This window comes from Scyliorhinus torazame, chromosome 24 (assembly GCF_047496885.1).
Source record: "Scyliorhinus torazame isolate Kashiwa2021f chromosome 24, sScyTor2.1, whole genome shotgun sequence".
Lineage (NCBI taxonomy): Eukaryota > Metazoa > Chordata > Chondrichthyes > Carcharhiniformes > Scyliorhinidae > Scyliorhinus > Scyliorhinus torazame.
Window position 1 is genome coordinate 46,235,124 of NC_092730.1, and position 20,505 is coordinate 46,255,628.

At 49.7% G+C, this 20,505-nt stretch overlaps 1 protein-coding gene across 2 annotated transcripts in view; it reads right to left on the reverse strand.

The window, feature by feature from the left end:
* LOC140400040 (histone H2B-like) overlaps positions 1-19,782 on the reverse strand; it is a 93,140-nt gene extending 73,358 nt beyond the window's left edge. For both annotated transcript variants that reach the window (XR_011937996.1, XR_011937994.1), the window contains exon 1: positions 19,701-19,782. The gene's annotated coding sequence lies outside the window, so the exon portion shown is untranslated. The remainder of the gene's footprint in view (positions 1-19,700) is intronic.
* Between the last annotated feature and the right edge of the window lie 723 nt (positions 19,783-20,505).

The following is a 20,505-nucleotide window of genomic DNA, read 5'->3' on the forward strand; positions in this document are numbered from 1 at the left end:
CGTGACCTATGGGTGGATCTCGGGAAGGTTACAGGAGGGTGGCGATAATCCAGATTGCAGGAGGAATGGCCAATGGTCACGATCAGCTTTTAAAAGTGCTGGCTGTGATGGCCGTTTTAAGATTAACGGCCATCCCGCGCATGCCTGCCTTCTCAAGTAGTGCGCAAGGTGGACCGGCTCCTCCTGATGTCAGTGCACAGTCCCAGGCCAGTTATTTTCAGCAAATTCTGGAGTCCTCCCACCGGAGGCGGCGCCAGCGAGCAGGTCACACGCCCCGTACGCTGACATCACGTGTTCTGGGCCCGAGTGAGATTCCTCCATTTTGCAGCTGCCAGCAGTGCTGGAGTGAACTCCAGGGCCTCTGGTGAACAACCCATGAAGAAGCTGAAAACAGGAACAAAGCAGCACAATGATGATTATTTGAGGGGTGGGTTTATAAATTGTGCCACTGCAATCAGGAGTCAAATTTCATGGGTGTTACATGTCGGGAATTACTGGCAAATGAAAGTTTAAAACCCTCAAAATGTCAAAGACGTTTGAAGACTAAGCAGGGCGAGTTCGAGGACAAACATCTGTAATTTTTTCAATGGATGCAGTGAGATCTTAAATCATCAGCTGAAGTCATTATCAGAAATGTAACATTGAATAACAAAGCAAGTGAGATCGTGGGGACCAAGCAGGCTCACCTGTCACATTAAAGTCAAGTGAAAATGGTGGGTCACGAAGATCAGCCGGAGATGGTCGCAAAGGCCGCCCAGCGAGGGTCCCGAAGGATGGCCGGTTGGTAAAAATGGGACCCCGGTTAAAAAGTTTGATCCACACTGCCATAGGCTTCCTTAACCATTGTATCCAGCTGCTCTGCTACCTTAAGGTACTGGTGTACATGCACACCAAGATCCCTCGGGTCCTTCGTGCCTCCCAGCGTCCTGCCATTTATCATGTATTCTCTTGTCTTGTTTGTCCTGCCCAACTGCATCTCTTCCAGATTGAATTCCGTTTGCCACTGATCAGTCCATCTGTGTCCTCCTGTATTCGGAGGCTATCCTCCTCAACATTTACCACCCCACCAAATTTCATATTAGCAGCAAACTTACTGATCAACCCTCCTATATTCATATCTAAAGCATTTGTATCAACCACAAACAGCAAGGGCCTCAACACTGATCCCTGTGGGAAACCACTGGACATGATCTTCCAATCAGAGGCTAGGGGCTGGTTTAGCACAGTGGACTAAACAGCAGAACAATGCCAGCAGCGCGGGTTCAATTCCCGTACCGGCCTCCCCGAACTGGTGCCGGAATGTGGCGACTTGGTGCTTTTCACAGTAACTTCATTGAAGCCGACTTGTGACAATAAGCAATTATTATTATTATTAGAAAAACACTCCTCCACCAACAGCCTCTGCTTCCTGCCACTCAGCAATTTTGGATCCAATTTGCCAAATGTCCTTCAGTCCCTGGGGCATGTGTCTTCACATCAGTCACCCATGTGGGACCTGATGAAAAGCCTTGCTGAAGTCCAAGTAGATTACGTCAAATGCATTTCACTCATCAACACACCTGTTCACCTCTTCGAAAAATTCAATCAAGTTGGTCAGACATCTCCTCCCCTTAACCAAACCACGCTGACCTTTTAATATCTGCCTCTACAAATGCAGATTAATTCTGTGTCTCAGATTTGCTTCCAATAGTTTCCCCACCACACAGGTTAGACTGACTGGCCTGTAGTTTCCTGGTTTATCCTTTCCTCCCTTCTTCAATAATGGTACCACATTGGCGATCCTCCAGTCCGCCAGCACCTCTTCTGTGGCCAGAGAGGAATTGAAAATTATTGCCAGTGTCCCTGCTATTTCCTCGCTTGCCTCACTCATCAGCCTGGGATACATTTCATCTGGCCCTGGAGCTTTGTCTACTTTGAAGCCTCCCACTCAGAACCTCCTCTCTGTCTATATTAATCTCTTTAGTTTTATTACATTCCTTCTCCCTGCTTTCTATACCCACACTGTCCTTCTCACGGGGTAACACTGACACAAAGTACCCATTTCGAACCCCACCTACATCCCCCGGCTCCACACACATGTTACCACTGTGATCCGTCATGGGCCTTACTCTGCCCCAAGTTATCATTTTACCTTTAATGTACTTTTAGAACAACTTAACAACTTTATTTTACCTGCCAGTATCCTTTCAGTATCTGGTGCGACCGCATTTGGAGTATTGAGTGCAATTTTAGTCGCCGCATTATCGGAAGGATGTGGAAGCATTGGAAAGGGTGCAGAGGAGATTCACCAGCATGTTGCCTGGTATGGAGGGAAGATCTTATGAGGAAAGGCTGAGGGACTGAGGCTGTTTTCGTTAGAGACAAGAAGGTTAAGAGGTGACTTAATTGAGGCATACAATAGGGCAGCACAGTGGTGCAGTGTGTTAGCCCTGCTGCCTCACGGCGCTGAGGTCCCAGGTTCGATCCTGGCACTGGGTCACTGTCCAAGTGGAGTTTGCACATTCTCCCCATGTTTGCGTGGGTTTCGCGCCCACAACCCAAAGATGTGCAGGGTAGGTGGATTGGCCACACCAAATTGCCCCTTAATTGGAAAAAATGAATAGGGTACACAAAAATTTTTTTTTTTTTTTTTTTTTAAATTGAGGCATACAAGATGATCAGAGGATTGGATAGGGTGGACAGTGAGAGCCTTTTTCCTTGGATGGTGATGTCTAGCACGAGGGGACTTAGATTTAAATTGAGGGGAGATAGATATAGGACAGAGGTAGGTTCTTTGCTAAGAGAGTAGTAAGGGCATGGAATGCCCTGCCTGCAACAGTAGTGGATTCGCCAACACTAAGGGCATTCAAATGGTCATTGGATAGACATATGGACAATAAGGGAATAGTGTAGATGGGCTTTAGAGTGGTTTCACAGGTCGGCACAACATCGAGGGCCAAAGGGCCTGTACTGCGCTGTAATGTTCTATCTTCATGTCTCCTTTTTGCTCTCCTCATTTCCGTTTTAAGTCCCCTCTTGCACATTCGATACACCTCTAGCACTTCTGCTGTTTTGAGCCCTTGATATCTGCCACAAGCCTCCCCTTTTCTACTTATCCAACGCTGTATATCCCTCAATATACATGGTTGACTGGATTTGTTGGTCCCACCCTTTTCTTGATTGGAACATGTTGGCCGTGTACTCTGCCTATTTCCTTGTTGAATGTGTCCCACTGTTCTGTCACAGATTTACCTAATGGTGTCTGCTCCCTATCAACTCTGGCCAAATCATATCTGATCTTATTAAAATCAGCCTTCCTCCATTTGTGAACTTTGATCTCAGGTCCATCCATCTCCTTTTCCAGAACTATCTTGAATCTAATGAAGTTATGATCACTGTCTGCAAAATGCTCCCCCAACGATACATCAACCACTTGTCCAGCTTCGTTACTGAAAATGAAGTCCAAGACCGCTCCTCTCTTGTCTGTCCTTCTACGTACTGGCTTAAAAAGTTCTCATGGATGCATTTTAAGAATTACGCTCCCTCTAAACCGTTCACACTATGACTACCCCAGTTCATATTGAGGAAGTTGCGATCCCCCACTGTTCCCACTATCACAACCCTATTACTTTTCCACTTCTCTGAAATTTGCCTCCATATTCACTCTTCTATTTCTCTCGGATGGTTAGGGGGCCAATGGAAAACTCCAGCAATGTGATTGCTCCTTTTTGGTTTTTAAGTTCTTCCCATTTGGCTTCAGTATAGTTCTAATATCTGGGCACCGCAAGGCTGCCTACTTAGCCCCTTACTATCCTCCTTGTACACACATGATTGCGTGGCAAAATTTGTTTCCAACCCCATCCACAAGTTTGCTGATGATACGATCATAGTGGGCCGAATCGCAAATAATGACGAGTCAGAATACAGGAGGGCGATCAAGAACCTAGTGGAGTGGTGTAGCGACAACAACCTCTCCCTCAATGCCAGCAAATCTAAAGAGCCGGTCATTGACTTCAGAAAGCTAAGAACTGGACACACCACTGTCAGCATCTATGAGGCCGAGGTGGAGATTGTTCGCAGTTTCAAATTCCTAGTGGTTCACATCTCCAAAAATCTGTCCTGGTCCACCCACGTCGACGCTACCACCAAGAAATCTCAACAGGGCCTTTACTTCCTCAGCAAACTAAGGAAATTCGGCATGTCCACATTAACTCTTCCCAACTTTTACAGATGCACCATAGAAAGCATCCTAGCTGCTGCATCACGGCCTGGTATGGCAACCGCTCGGCCCAAACCCGCAAGACACTTCAGAGAGTCGTGAACACAGCCCAGTCCATCACACGAACCTGCCTCCCATCCATTTACTCCATCTACACCTCCCGCTGCCTGGGGAAAGCGGCAAGCACAATCAAAGACCCCTCCCACCCGGCTTACTCACTCTTCCAACTTCTTCCATTGGGCAGGAGATACAAAAGTCTGGGAACACGCACAAACAAACTCAAAAACAGCTTCTTCCCCACTGTTACCGGACTCCTAAACGACCCTCTTATGGACTGACCTCATTAACACTACACCCCTGTATGCTTCACCCGATGCCGGTGTCTATGTAGTTACATTGTGTACCTTGTGTTGCCCTATTATGTATTTTCTTTTATTTCCTTTTCTTTTCATGTACTTGATGATCTGTTGAGCTGCTCGCAGAAAAATATTTTTCACTGTACCTCGGTCCACGTGACAATGAACAAAATCCAATCCAGTTGAAGAGCTTTCTAAGATGTCATCTCCTTACTGCTGTAATTCATTCTCTGATCAAAATTGTGACAGTCCCTCCTCTTTTACCTCCTGCCCTATCTCTCCTGGAGATCCTGTATCCTGGAATATTGAGCTTCCAATCCTTCCCCTCTCCCAACTGTGATTCAGTGACAGCAAATACATCATAACCCCATGTTCTCACTTCATCTGCCTTGTTCGTCTAACTCGCAATCTCGCTGTGATATAGAACGCATACTTACTGTTTACTGCTAAGTTAGTGTGTGTGAGTTTTATCCTCAATGTCTCTGTGATATATAATGCATATTTTACTGCTTCCTGCTCAGTTACTGGTGTGTCAGAGCGAGAGAATGTGAGTGTGTGTGCGTGTATTTTATTTTCAATATCACTCTATGATATATAACACATATTTTACTGCTTACTGATCAGTTATTGATGAGTGAGTGTGTGTTTATGTGTGTGAGAGAGTGTGAGTGATCGCATTAATGTGTGTGAGAGCGAGTGCGCGTGAGAGCGAGCGCATGTGTGAGAGCGAGCGCGTGTGTGAGATTGAGCGCGTGTGTGAGAGCGAGCTCGTGTGTGAGAGCGCACGCGCGTGTGAGAGCGAGCGCGCATGAGAGCGAACGCGTGTGAGAGCGAACGCGTGTGAGAGCGAGCGCGTGCGTGAGAGCGAGCGCGTGCGAGAGCGCGAGTGCGCGTGTGAGAGCGAGCGCGTGTGAGAGAGTGTGTGTGAGCATGTGTGTGTGTGAGCATGTGTGTGTGTGAGCATGAGTGTGTGTGAGCATGAGTGTGTGTGAGCATGAGTGTGTGTGAGCATGAGTGTGTGTGAGCATGAGTGTGTGTGAGTATGAGTGTGTGTGAGCATGTGTGTGTGTGAGCATGTGTGTGTGTGAGCATGTGTGTGTGTGAGCATGTGTGTGTGTGAGCATGTGTGTGTGTGAGCATGTGTGTGTGTGAGCATGTGTGTGTGTGAGCATGTGTGTGTGAGCATGTGTGTGTGTGAGCATGTGTGTGTGTGAGCATGTTTGCATTTTACCCTCTATCTCTCTTTGATATATTGCACATATTTTCCTGTTCCTGCCCAGTTACTGGTGTGTGTATGAGAGAGAGTAAGCGTGTGTTTAACCATCATTGTCTCTCTATGATAGATGATGCATATTTTACTGCTTTTTACTCAGTAACTGTTGTGTCAGAGAGTGTGAGTATCAGAAAGTGTGAATATGAAAGAGTGTGTGTGTGAGGGAGCGTGTGCAAGTGAGTGTGTCAGTCTGTGTGAGGGAGTGTGTGAGTGTGAGAAATAGTCTGCAGGAGCGTGAGTGTGTGGGGGGAGAGAGTGTGTGTTTTACCTTCATTGTCTCTCTGTGATATATAACATATTTTACTGCTCAGTCACAGGTTTGTGAGTGTTTTATCCTCACTGTCTATCAAAAATAACATATTTCACTGCTCAGTAACTGGCGTGTGTGTGAGAGAGAGTGTGTGTGTGGGGAGAGCGCGTGTGAGCATGTGTTGTACCCTCACTGTCCCTCTGTGAAAACAGCAAGAAGTCTTGCTGGAGAGGGATAGGGCCATACGGCAGGGCAAGGTTTATAATTGGGGGAGGGGGGAACTTCCGGTTGCGGCTATGCGGAGCTAAGTCGCACATTCGGCGGCTCCCACAAAAACGGACTTTTGGGCTCTTTTCAATGCCCCCAACGGCACTTTTTCGACCTTTCCCAGTGTGGGAAGGAGTCTACAACAGCTCCCCGTCAGTATATGGCTTCAACTATGAGCGGGGTGAAAAAAAAGGTGGTGGTGGACCCGAAGAAGGTGCGAGGGAAGAAGGACAAAATGGCGGCGGGCGGAGACCAGGCAGCGTGGATGCAGTGGGTGGAAGAGCAGCAGGAGGGTATCCAGCGCTGCTTCAGAGAGAATAAAATGGACCTGCTCGAGACGATGAAGGCTTCTATTGATAAGCTGCTGGAGACACAGACGGCCCAGGGAGTGGCGATCCGCGAGGCTCGACAAAAGATCTCTGACAATGAGGACGAGATCTTAGGCCTGGCAGGAAAGGTGGAGGCGCACGAGGCGCTCCACAAGAAATGGCAGGAGCGGTTCGAGGAGATGGAGAATCGGTCGAGGTGGAAGAATCTGCGGATTCTGGGCCTCCCGGAGGGGCTGGAGGGGCCGGACGTGGGGGCCTATGTGGTCACCATGTTGAACTCGCTGATGGGAGCAGGGTCCTTCCAGGAGCCCCTGGAGCTGGAAGGGGCCCATCGAGTGCTGGCGAGGAGGCCCAAGGCTAATGAGCCTCCGCGGGCGGTGCTGGTGAGGTTCCATTGGTTCGTCGATCGGGAGTGTGTGTTCAGGTGGGCCAAGAAGGCGAGGAGCAGCAGGTGGGAGAACGCGGAGGTTCGGATATATCAGGACTGGAGAGCGGAGGTGGCGAAGAGGAGGGCCGGGTACAATCGAGCGAAGGCGGTGCTGCACAGGAAGGGGGTGAAGTTTGGCATGTTACAGCCGGAGCGACTGTGGGTTACCTACAAGGACCGGCACCACTATTTTGAGTCTCCGGAGGAGGTGTGGGCCTTTGTTCAGGCCGAGAAGTTGGACACAGATTGAGGGTCGGGACGGGCGATTGGGGACTATGGTTGATATGCTATGTTTCTTTTTGTTTCGAGGGGGGGGCTTTTGTATTGCTCCAGGTTTCTTTTTCTTTGTGTTTTTTCTCTTTTGGGTCGGAGAAGGTGGCTGGGGCGGGTTGGGCACTGTTTTGGTTGGGTTGGTCGGGGGGGCTCTTGAAGGTGAGATGGGGCCCCGCGGGGAAGGGGGAGGCCTGAGTCAGGGTTGAGGGGACAGGGCCTGTAAAAGGAGCTGCGTCAGAGGTGGCGGGGCCTGGTAGGTGGAAAGCGTGGGCTTTTTCCCACGCTGAAGACTGGAGGGGGCGGGGCCGGGGCGGGGAAGTGAGGGTTGTTTCCCGCGCTTAGAACAGAAGGGGGAGGGGGAGAGCCTATGGATGGGGACGGGAGAGGAGGGTGTGCCACACAATGGGAGGAGTCGAAGGAGAGGCGGGAGTGGCCGGGGTCAGCAGGAGACAGCTGACTTGCAGAAGTGCAATGGGGGGAGTAAATCAGCTAGGATGGGTCCTAACCGGGGGAGGGGGGTTGAGTGGGGGGGGAAATCGAGCTGCTGCTATGGTCAAGGAGGAGCTGGAGAGAGTGGGGGTGGGGGGGGACTAGACGGGGGTATGCCGCTGTGGGGAACGGGCCGGGTGTGGGGTGTGGGCACGTGGCTGGCCGAGGAAGGGTCATGGCTCGTCAGCGGGAGAGGGGGGCGGGTAGCCCCCTGATCCGGCTGATAACCTGGAATGTAAGGGGACTGAATGGGCCGATTAAGCGGGCCCGCATGTTCGCACACCTGAAGGGGCTCAAGGCGGCTGTGGTTATGCTTCAGGAGACACACCTGAAGGTGGCAGACCAAGTAAGATTGAGGAAAGGGTGGGTAGGTCAGGTGTTTCACTCGGGGCTGCATGCCAAAAATCGAGGGGTGGCGATCTTGGTGGGAAGGAAGGTGTCGTTTGAGGCGTCGAGCATTGTGGCAGATAATGGCGGCAGGTACATGATGGTAAGTGGTAAGTTGCAGGGAGAGAGGGTGGTACTGGTCAATGTGTATGCCCCAAACTGGGACGATGCGGGTTTTATGCGGCATATGTTGGGTCGGATCCCAGACTTGGAAGTGGGGGGCCTGATAATGGGGGTGACTTTAACACGGTGCTGGACCCGACACTGGATCGCTCCAGGTCTAGGACGGGTAGGAAGCCGGCGGCGGCTAGAGTGCTGAGGGGGGTTTATGGACCAGATGGGAGGGGTGGACCCTTGGGGATTTGCAAGGCCGGGGGCTAGGGAATTTTCATTCTTCTCACATGTCCATAAGGGTTATTCCCGAATCGACTTTTTCATCTCGAGTTGGGCGTTGATAGCGAGAGTAGAGGATACTCAGTATTCGGCAATAGCCATTTAGGACCACGCCCCGAATTGGGTGGACTTGGAGATGGGGGAGGAGAGGGACCAGCGCCCGCTGTGGCGCTCGGAGGTGGGGCTGTTGGCGGACGAGGAGGTGAGCGAGTGGGTCCGAGGAAGTATAGAGAGGTACCTGGAGACCAACGCCAACGGGGAGGTCCGAGTGGGGATGCTATGGGAGGCACTGAAGGCGGTGGTGAGGGGAGAGCTGAACTCCATTAGGGCCCACAAGGAGCGGAGGGAGTGGGGACAGAGGCTGGTGGGGGAGATGGTGAGGGTAGACAGGAGGTATGCGGAGGAGCCCGAGGAAGGATTGTTGAGGAAGAGGCGCAGCCTCCAGGCCAAATTCGACCTGGTGACCACCAGGAAGGCGGAGGTGCAGTGGAGGAAGGCCCAGGGGGCGATTTACGAGTATGGGGAAAAGGCAAGCCGGATGCTGGCACATCAGCTTCAGAAGCAGGACGCAGCTAAGTTAAGGACAGTGGGGGGGGGGGGGGGGGGGCGTGGAGTGGAGCGGGCATCAATGGGGTCTTCAGGGACTTCTACGAGGAATTGTACCGATCCGAGCCCACGGGAGGAGGGAGGGATGGGCCGCTTCCTGGACCAATTGAGGTTTCCAAAGGTGGAAGAGGGACTGGTGGCGGGATTTGGGGCCCCAATTGGGCTGGAGGAGCTGATCAAAGGGATAGGAAGCATGCAGGCAAGGTAGGAACCGGGGCCGGACGGTTTCCCGGTCCAATTCTTGAAAACATATCTGGACCTGTTGGGCCCGCTGTTAGTTAGGACCTTCAATGAGGCAAGGGAGGAGGGGGCTTTGCCCCCGACGATGTCCCGGGCACTGATCTCCTTGATCCTGAAGCGGGCAAGGATCCCCTGCAGTGTGGGTCTTACAGACCGATTTCCTTGCTAAATGTAGATGCCAAGGTGCTGGCGTAGGTCTTAGCCTTGAGGATTGTGTGCCGCAGATCATCCATGAAGACCAGATGGGGTTTGTGAAGGGGAGGCAGTTGAACGCGAATGTGCGGAGGCTTTTGAACGTTATCATGATGCCGGCGAGGGAGTGGGAGGCGGAAATAGTGGTAGCGATGGACGCTGAGAAAGCCTTCGATAGGGTAGAGTGGGGGCATCTGTGGGAGGTGCTGAAGAGGTTTGGGTTTGGGGAGGGGTTTGTCAGGTGGGTTAGGCTGTTGTATGAGGTCCCGATGGCGAGTGTGGCCACAAACAGGAAGAGGTCAGAGTACTTTCGGTTGCACCGAGGGATGAGACAGGGGTGTCCCCTATCCCCCCTGCTCTTCGCACTGGCGATTGAACCCCTGGCTATGGCACTGAGGGAGTCAAGGAACTGGAGGGGGTTGGTGCGTGGTGGGGAGGAGCATAGGGTGTCACTTTATGCGGACGACCTGCTGCTGTCTGTGATGGACCCGGTGGGAGGAATGCCAGAAGTAATGAGGATTCTTAGGGAATTCAGGGACTTTTCGGGGTACATCCTCAACATGGGGAAGAGCGAGCTGTTCGTAGTTCATCCAGGGGACCAGGAGAGGGGGATTGGCTAGCTCCCACTAAAAAAGGCGGAGAGGAGCTTCATGTATCTGGGAGTCCAGGTGGCCAGGAGCTGGGGGGCCCTGCATAGGCTTAACTTTACAAGGCTGGTGGAGCAAATGGAGGAGGAGTTCAAGTGGTGGGACGCGTTGCCGCTGTCCTTGGCGGGTAGGGTGCAGTCAATCAAAATGACGGTGCTCCCAAGGTTTTTATTCCTGTTCCAGTGCCTCCCAGTGTTTATCCCGAAGGCTTTTTTCAGGCGGGTTAACAGGAGTATAATGGGGTTTGTGTGAGCGCGACGGACCCCGAGGGTGAGAAGGGTGTTCCTGGAGCGGAGGAGAGATAGGGGGGCACTGGTGATGCCCAACCTCTGTGGATACTACTGGGCCGCCAATGCGACGATGGTGCGCAAGTCGGTGATGGAGGGGGAGGGGGCCGCATGGAAGAGGCTGGAGACGGCATCTTGTGTGCGTATGAGACTGGGGGCGCTGGCAACGGCACCGCTGCCGCTCCCTCCAAGGAGGTATACCACGAGCCCGGTGGTGGTGGCTGCCCTCAAAATTTGGGGGCAGAGGAGGCGAAAGAGGCCGGAATTCTGGCCTTTGCATCCCTGGTAGCCCGGCGAAGGATTCTTCTTCAGTGGAAGGATGCGAGGCGGCCAAGCGTGGAATCCTGGATCAACGATATAGCGGGGTTTATTAAGTTGGAGAGGGTGAAATTCGCCTTGAGAGGGTCGGTACAAGGGTTCTTTAGGCAGTGGCAACCGTTCTTAGACTTCCTGGCAGAGCGGTAGACATTGGTTAATGGCAGCAGCAACTCGGGCGGGGGGGGGGTTCACTTTATTTTTTTTGTTTTTGTTATTTACACTGGAGGGTCTGAGGGGTTGGATATACTTGTTGTATTAAGTAAGGGTGTCAATGTTAATTTATTATTTATGTACAGGGCGGGAGGGGGATATGGAGGGTTGTTTTTCTGGACTGTGTTTTGTACTTAACCCTGTTGGGTTTCTTTTTCATTGTTATTGATATTTTATGAAAACCTTTAATAAAAATTATTTTTAAAAAAATAATAATAATTGTGGGAGGGGTAATGATGATGCGATTTGGCAAGAATTCGGAAGCATTAGATGGGAACAGAAACTGTCAGGGAAAAGCACAAATGAAAAGTGGAGCTTGGTCAAGGAACAAATACTGCGTGTCCTTGATAGGTATGTCCCTGTCTGGCAGGGAGCAAACGCCCGTGTGAGGGGACCATGGTTCACAAAACAGGTTGAATGTCATGTCAAGAGGAAAAAGGAAGCGTATGTAAGGATGAGAAAACAAGGTTCAGTAGGGTCGCTTGAGGGTTAGAAAGTAGCAAGGAATGAGCTTAAAAAAGGGCTTAGGAGAGCTCGGAGGGGGCATGAGAAGTCCTTGGCGGGTCGGATCAATGAAAACCCCAAGGCTTTTTCCTCTTATGTGAGAAATAAAAGAATGACCAGGGTGAGGTTAGGGCCGGTCAAGGACAGTAGTGGGAACTTCTGTGTGGCATCAGAAGAGACAGGAGAGGCGTTGAATGAATACTTTTCTTCAGTGTTCACCAAAGAGAGGGGCTATGTTTTTGAGGATGAGTGTGTGAGACAGGCGGGTAGGCTGGAGGAGGTAGATGTTCTGAGGGAAGATTTATGAGGAATTTTGAAAAATCTGAGGGGCAACATGTCCCCTGAGCCAGATGGGAAATATCCTCGGTTTCTTTAGGAGGCATGGGATGAGATTGCAGAGCCTTTGGCTTTGATCTTTGGGTCCTCACTGTCCACGGGGATAGTGCCAGAGGACCGGAGAGTGGCGAATGTTGTTCCTCTGTTCAAAAAAGGCAATAGGAATGACCCTAGTAATTATAGGCCAGTTAGTCTTACTTCGGTGGTCGGTAGGTTAGTAGAAAGGGTCCTGAGAGATAGGTTTAATGACCATTTGGAAAGATTGCCCAATTAAGGGGCAATTTAGCTTGTCCAATCCACCTAACTTGCACATCTTTGGGTTGTGGGGGTGAAACCCCCGCAGACACTGGGAGAATGCGCAAACTCCACACGGACAGTGACCCAGGGCCAGGATTCGAACCCGGGTCCTCAGCGCCATAGGCAGCAATGCTAACCACTGTGCCACCGTGCTGCCCTTGGTGGTCGATAAGTTCATGGAAAGTGTCCTGAGGGATAGGATTAATGACCATGTGGAAAGATGCAGCTTAATCCGGGATTGTCAACAAGGATTCGTGAAGGGTCTTGCCTCACAAATTTGATTGAATTCTTTGAGGAGCGAAGTGTGCAGATGAAAGTAGAGCAGTTGATGTACTATACATGGATTTCAGTAAGGTTTTTGATGAGGTTCCCCATGGTCAGGTCATGAAGAAAGTAAGGAGGTATGGGATCGAGGGAAATTTGGCCAATTCGATAAGTAACTGGCTATCACATAGAAGACAGAGGGTGGTGGTGGATGGAAAATTTTCAGACTGGAGACCAGTTACCAGCGGTGTACCACAGGGAGCAGTGCTGGGTCCTCTGCTATTTGTGATTTTTATCAATGACTTGGAGGAGGGGGCTGAAGGGTGGGTCAGTAAATTTGCTGATGACACCAAGATTGATGGAGTAGTGGATGAGGTGGAGGGCTGTTGTAGGCTGCAAAGAGACATTGATAAGATGCAGAGCTGGGCCGCAAAATGGCAGATGGAGTTTAACCCCTGATAAGTGCGAGGTGATTCATTTTGGTCGGACAAATTTGAATGCGGATTACAGGGTCAACGGCAGGGTTCAGAGGAATGTGGAGGAACAGAGAGATCTTGGGGTTCATGTCCACAGATCTCTGAAGGTTGCCACTCAAGTGGACAGAGCCGTGAAGAAGATCTATAGCGTGTTAGTGTTTATTAACAGGGGCTTGTGTTTAAGAGCCGTGGGGTTATGCTGCAATTTACACGACCCTGATGAGACCACATTTGGAGTATTGTATGCAGTTCTGGTCACCTTATTATTGGAAGGATGTGGAAGCATTGGAAAGGGTGCAGAGGAGATTTACCAGGATACTGCCTGGATTGGAGGGTAGGTTTATGAGGAAAGGTTGATGGAGCTAAAGCTTTTCTCATAGGAGTGAAGGAGGATGAGAGGCGACTTAATAGAGGGTTGCAAGATGATGAGGGGGATAGATAGAGCGGACGTTCAGAGACTATTTCCTCGGGAGGATGTAGCTGTTACAAGGGGGCATAACTATAAGGTTTGGGGTGGGAGATATAGGAGGGATGTCCGAGGTAGTTTCTTTACTCAGAGAGTGGTTAGAATGTGGAATGGACTGCCTGCTGTGATAGTGGAGTCGGACATTTAGGAAGTTTCAAGCGGTTATTGGATAGGCATATGGAGCACACCAGAATGACAGGGAGTGGGATAGTTTGATCTTGGTTTCGGACAAAGCCCGGCACAACATCGAGGGCCGAAGGGCCTGTTCTGTGCTGTACTGTTCTATGTTCTAACAACACCAGGTTCAAGTCCCACAGGTGGTGCTTCGAAACAAACCTTTTGGACTTTAACCTGGTGTTGTAAGACTTCTTACTGTGCTCACCGTAGTCCAACGGCAGCATCTCCACATCATCTCTGTGATATATAACACATTTTACTGCTTAGTAACAGGTGTTGGAGAGTGTGCGAGTGTGTGTTTTACCCTGACTGTCTGTCTATCATATACAACATATTTTGCTGCTCACTGCTCAGTTGCTGGAGTGTGTGAGTATGTGAGAGTGGCGAGAGTGTGTTTTACCCTCACTGTCCCCCTGAGACATACAATGCATATTTAACTGCTTACTGCTCAGTGACTGGTGTGTGAGAGAGCATGAGTGTGTGTGAGAGATAGTGCCTGTATGGAGAGTGTGAAGGTGTGATTTGCCCTCATTGTTTCTCCGTGATATATGATGCTCACTGGTGTGTGTGAGAGAGTGTGTGTGTATGAGTGGGTGCTTTATCCTCACTGTCACTCTATGGTACATAACATATATTTTACTGCTTACTGCTCAGTTAATGGTTTATGAGTGTGCGCGTGAGTGAGAGAGTGTGTGTGAGATTCTCAGTGATGTCTAAAACCTTGTAATATTCAGTTAACGGTGTGTGTGTGTGAGAGAGAGAGTGCGAGCAGAAGAGTGTGTGTGGGTGTCAGTTTTAAGACCATAAGACATAGGAGCGGAAGTAAGGCCATTCGGCCCATCGAGTCCACTCCACCATTCAATCATGGCTGATTTCAACTCCATTTACCCGCTCTCTCTCCTTAGCCCTTAATTCCTCGAGAAATCAAGAATTGATCAACTTCTGTCTTAAAGACACTCAACGTCCCGGCCTCCACCGCCCTCTGTGGCAATGAATTCCACAGACCCACCACTCTCTGACTGAAGACATTTCTCCTCACCTCTGTTCTAAAGTGACTCCCTTTTATTCTAAGGCTGTGCCCCCGGGTCCTAGTCTCCCCTGCTAATGGAAACAACTTCCCTACATCCACCCTATCAAGCCATTCATTATCTTGTAAGTTTCTATTAGATCTCCCCTCAACCTCCTAAACTCCAATGAATATAACCCCAGGATCCTCAGACGTTCATCGTATGTTAGGCCTACCATTCCTGGGATCATCCGTGTGAATCTCCGCTGGACCCGCTCCAGTGCCAGTATGTCCTTCCTGAGGTGTGGGGCCCAAAATTGCTCACAGTATTCTAAATGGGGCCTAACTAATGCTTTATAAAGCTTCAGAAGTACATCCCTGCTTTTATATTCCAAGCCACTTGATGTGAAAGTATACAAACTCAGCAATAGCATGATGGGAAAAATAGCCAATTTATGTAACCAAGTGTAGGACAGCTGTGTCAGCTAAGTGCCAAGATCAGACCCTGACAAACTAGACAAAGCTAAGAATCCACATAATTGTATCATACAAGGCCAGAAGAGGGAAAATAGTGCCTGACCTTATTAAAACCTGATAACAAAGCCACGATCTAGGAATGTCCTAATAACACAACCTCCTCATGTCCTAGGTTCATCTGCGTCAAGGCATCATGAGGGCAGAGGTAAAAACAAAATAGGACCACGTCTTAAACCCTCTAAAGACAAAATACTGCAAATAAGCCGAGTCAGGGTCTTTCCATGACAACATGTTTGATCAGAAGTTATGACTGTATTGACATTTTTGAACAAGGTCTGTTTTTGTAAAATGATACAGCTTTTGTATAAATATTGAACGTTTTCTCCATGTCTTTGCGAGCTTGAGAAAGAATGAGCAGGTTTACCTTAACAGCTCTCTCTCTCTCTAACCTGTAGCCATCTGCATGCAGACTTTGGTCAATAAAGACAAAGTTAGTTTTATCGAAACCAAGGTGTAAAGTTGTTTTTGTCACAGTCTTGAAGTAGGAAAGATTTTAAAAGATGACATTGCATTTGCATGAATGACAACATTGCATTTGCTTTCTTAATTACGGACTCAACCTGCAAGTTTACCTTTAGCGAATCCTGGACCAGGACTCCCAAGTCCCTTTGCACTTCAGCATTATGAATTTTGTCACCGTTTAGAAAATAGTCCATGCCTCTATTCTTTTTTCCAAAGTGCAAGACCTCGCACTTGCCCACATTGAATTTCATCAGCCATTTCTTGGACCACTCTCCTAAACTGTCTAAATCTTTCTGCAGCCTCCCCACCTCCTCCATACTACCTCCCCTCCACCTATCTTTGTGTCATCGGCAAACTTAGCCAGAATGCCCCCAGTCCCGTCATCTAGATCGTTAATATATAAAGAAAACAGCTGTGGCCCCAACACTGAACCCTGCGGGACACCACTCGTCACTGGTTGCCATTCCGAAAAAGAACCTTTTATCTCAACTCTCTGCCTTCTGCCTGACAGCTAATCGTCAATCCATGTTAGTACCTTGCCTCGAATACCATGGGCCTTTATTTTACTCAGCAGTCTCCCGTGAGGCACCTTATCTAAGGCCTTTTGGAAGTCAAGATAGATAACATCCATTGGCTCTCCTTGGTCTAACCTATTTGTTATCTCTTCAAAGAACTCTAACAGGTTTGCGAGGCACGACCTCCCCTTACTAAATCCATGCTGACTTGTCCTAATCCGACCCTGCACTTCCAAGAATTTTTCTCCTCATTGTCTCTGTGATACATAAGGCATATATTAGTTTATGCTGCTCAGTTACTGATATGTTTGAGAGTGGGTGTGCGCGAGAGAGAGTTGGTGTGTGTGCAAGAGGGGAGTGGGCGTGCGTGTGTGAGAGAGAGTGGGCGTGCGTGTGTGAGAGAGAGTGGGCGTGCGTGTGTGAGAGAGAGTGGGCGTGCGTGTGTGAGAGAGAGTGGGCGTGCGTGTGTGAGAGAGAGTGGGCGTGCGTGTGTGAGAGAGAGAGAGCGGGCGTGCGTGAGAGAGAGAGAGCGGGCGTGCGCGAGAGAGAGCGGGCGTGCGCGAGAGAGAGCGGGCGTGCGCGAGAGAGAGCGGGCGTGCGCGAGAGAGAGCGGGCGTGCGCGAGAGAGAGCGGGCGTGCGCGAGAGAGAGCGGGCGTGCGCGAGAGAGAGCGGGCGTGCGCGAGAGAGAGCGGGCGTGCGCGAGAGAGAGCGGGCGTGCGCGAGAGAGAGCGGGCGTGCGCGAGAGAGAGCGGGCGTGCGCGAGAGAGAGCGGGCGTGCGCGAGAGAGAGCGGGCGTGCGCGAGAGAGAGCGGGCGTGCGCGAGAGAGAGCGGGCGTGCGCGAGAGAGAGCGGGCGTGCGCGAGAGAGAGCGGGCGTGCGCGAGAGAGAGCGGGCGTGCGCGAGAGAGAGCGGGCGTGCGCGAGAGAGAGCGGGCGTGCGCGAGAGAGAGCGGGCGTGCGCGAGAGAGAGCGGGCGTGCGCGAGAGAGAGCGGGCGTGCGCGAGAGAGAGCGGGCGTGCGCGAGAGAGAGCGGGCGTGCGCGAGAGAGAGCGGGCGTGCGCGAGAGAGAGCGGGCGTGCGCGAGAGAGAGCGGGCGTGCGCGAGAGAGAGCGGGCGTGCGCGAGAGAGAGCGGGCGTGCGCGAGAGAGAGCGGGCGTGCGCGAGAGAGAGCGGGCGTGCGCGAGAGAGAGCGGGCGTGCGCGAGAGAGAGCGGGCGTGCGCGAGAGAGAGCGGGCGTGCGCGAGAGAGAGCGGGTGTGCGCGAGAGAGAGCGGGTGTGCGCGAGAGAGAGCGGGTGTGCGCGAGAGAGTGTGGGTGTGTGTGTGAGAGAGTGGGTGTGTGAGAGAGAGAGTGGGCGAGCGTGAGAGAGAGTGGGTGTGCGAGCGAGTGAGCCTATGTGTATTTAACCCTCATTGTCTCTCTTTGATATATAACACATATTTTGCTGTTGCTGCTCAGTTACTGGGGTGTGTGTTGAGTGTGTGAGAGAGAGAGTGAGAATCTATTTGACCATCACTGTCTCTGTGATATATGATGCATATTTTACTGCTCACTGCTCAGTTACTGTTGTGAGAGTGTGTGAATATGAGAGTATGTGAATATGAGAGTGTGTGTGTGAGAGAATGTGCCACTGTGTGTTTGGGAGTGTCTGAGTGTGAGAAATAGTCTGCGTGAGTGTGTGTGTTTTACCTTCATTGTCTCGGTGATAAAAAACACATATTTTACTGCTCAGTTACTGGTGTGCGAATGTGTGTTTTACCCCCACTGTCCCTCTGCGATATAAAACGCATATTTAACTGCTTACTGCTCAATGACTGGTGTGTATGTGTGTGTGTGAGAGAGAGTCTGTGAGAGAAGGAACAAGAGTGTGAGAGAGAGAGCGTGAGTGTGTGTGAGAGTTAAAATATGAGAGTGTGTGCGCTTTACCCTCACTGTCCATGATGCATAACACATATTTTACAGCTTACTGCTCAGTTACTGCTGTGTGACTGAGTGAGAGAGTGTGAGTGAGAGAGTGAGTGCATGTTTTACCCTCACTGTATCTCTGTGGTATATATCACATATTTAATTGATTACTGCTCAGTGACTGGTGTGTGTATCAGAGGGAGAGTGTGTGTGTGTGTGTGTGAGAGAGAGTGTGTGAGTGAGTGTGTATTAACCTCACAGTCTCTCTGTGATATACAATTAATATATTCTTGATTACTGCTCAGTTATTGATTTGTGAGTGTGTGGGAGAGACAGTGCGTGGGTGTGTGAGAGTGTGTGAGAGACAGAGTGTGAGTGAGTGTGTATAAACCTCTCTGTTTATGTGTGCGATATGACATATTTTACTGCTTAATGCTCAGTTAATGGTGTGAGAGTCCCTGTGATATACACTGCATATATAGTGCTTCCTCCTGAGTTACTTGTGAGTGAGCATGTGCATAAGAAAACGCGAGTGTGTTTTTTACCCTCACTGTCTATTTATGATATATGGCATATTTTACTGCTTCTTGCTCAGTTGTTGGTGTCTGAATGTGTGAGATTGTGTTTTCCACGGTAGCTGTCTGTCTCTGTTATAAGTGTGAGGGGAAAAATTAATTTGATTCTCTAACTCCTGTCTCTGTGCTTGCATTTGTAGCTGTCTGTCTCTGTTATGGGATTCTGGGTTTAATCTCCGTCTGTAATATTATTTACAGATACACGAGAGGACAGGTAATCTCAGTCTGTCCACCTCTCTGATGTGCAAGATTTTACTGTGTTTTCTGTACTTGTCAATATCTGTTTTGTGAGTTAAGGGTGAACATTCTGTTCAGTATTGATCCTCCATTATTACTTTTAGTGATAACATTGATATGTTAAATGATCTATTTCCATGTCTGTTTCATGAGAATGACACTGTACCATTATATCTGAGATTGTGTGAGATATTTGGATTGGAATTTAATATTTTGTTTTGGGAGGTGTCTCGGTAGAAGTTTATGATTAATTCGGCCCTTTTCAATAAGCTGTACTATCCGACCTTCCACTTGTATCAAAGGTTCACAACTTGTGAGAATGAAGGATGGCCTTACAATTTGATAAGTGTCCCTTTGGAGAACTATTTCAATGTATCATTTTTCTGTTAATGCCTTATTCAAGTGTTTTGCTTCTGATATATTTTAAACTAAGAAAGTTACAAAAAAGTGCCAATGGATACTTGCACATTGATTGCTGAATCTATAGCCTAATTAATACTATACTGATTACTTTACAGATGAAACGCTGTTGTCAAAAGTTGATCCAACATTCCTTGAGAGAGTAGGGGTGAATTGTGAAAAATTATGCCACCTGTCCTCTCGTGTATCTGTAAATAATATTTACATGTTCTCCAGAAGGCCAGATTTACTTGAATTTCTTCAATTGGATAATGAGGACTGTTGGATTGGACATGTTCATCTGGGACTTGAGGTCTCTGCGAATCTGTCTGCTTCTGCTCTGTGACGGTGGAGCTGATGTTGTGTCTGTGTCTCTGCAATGTTGCATTAATATTGTACTTACAGTCAGTTAGAAGGAGACGGCTGCACATTCACGTTGCTGAGGAATCATCATAATCATCATCTTGGAACTCATCATTTCATCTGTTGAACTAGGAAGAAGAAAACAAATTTCATGTAAGTTAGGGTCAGATGAGGCCAATGATAGATCAATCCATTCTTTCAACTGATAATCAGTAAAAGAAAGAAAATACTCTCCAAATCCTAACCCAGAATCAGACAATAAGCCAGGCCCAGAAAGAGCTCTCCCTTCCCCCCGCTCACTCCAAGTCCCGGAACAAGATCGTGCTCCGCTGCGCCTCTTGCAAACAGCCCCCGATTCTCCCTGAACTCCCCCCGAGTCAGTAATGATCTCTGAGCCTCTTTGCTCACACTCCCAGATGGAGGTGCTGCTGCAATGAGAACGCTGTTTCCTCGCTGACCTGGGCCCTGACATTGACATTTCCCTCAGCTTCAACAAAGCGATTCCACTCACTGACCAAATGGAGAATGTCTGGGGGAGCGGCTGCGCATGCGCTTAATCTCAGAGTGACGTCTCTGGGGCGTGGTTCACCGGGCATGCGCAGATCCCCGCAGCAATTCCGCATTGAGAATCAATGGGAATATTCCCCATTTCACTGTCATCACAAACGGAGCAAAACCTCCCAGAGAGCCCGTGTTGGGGGGACTGTGTGTGTGGCTGCAAGTGGCCCTGCGCCCTCGGGCTCAACCAATCACCTTTGTAGCTGTGTGTTTGTCCCAATGAGAGATTCAATTTGCAGTCATTGCCTGCAGCTTGTTTGTTATTACACTGTCACTCAGCCCCTCAA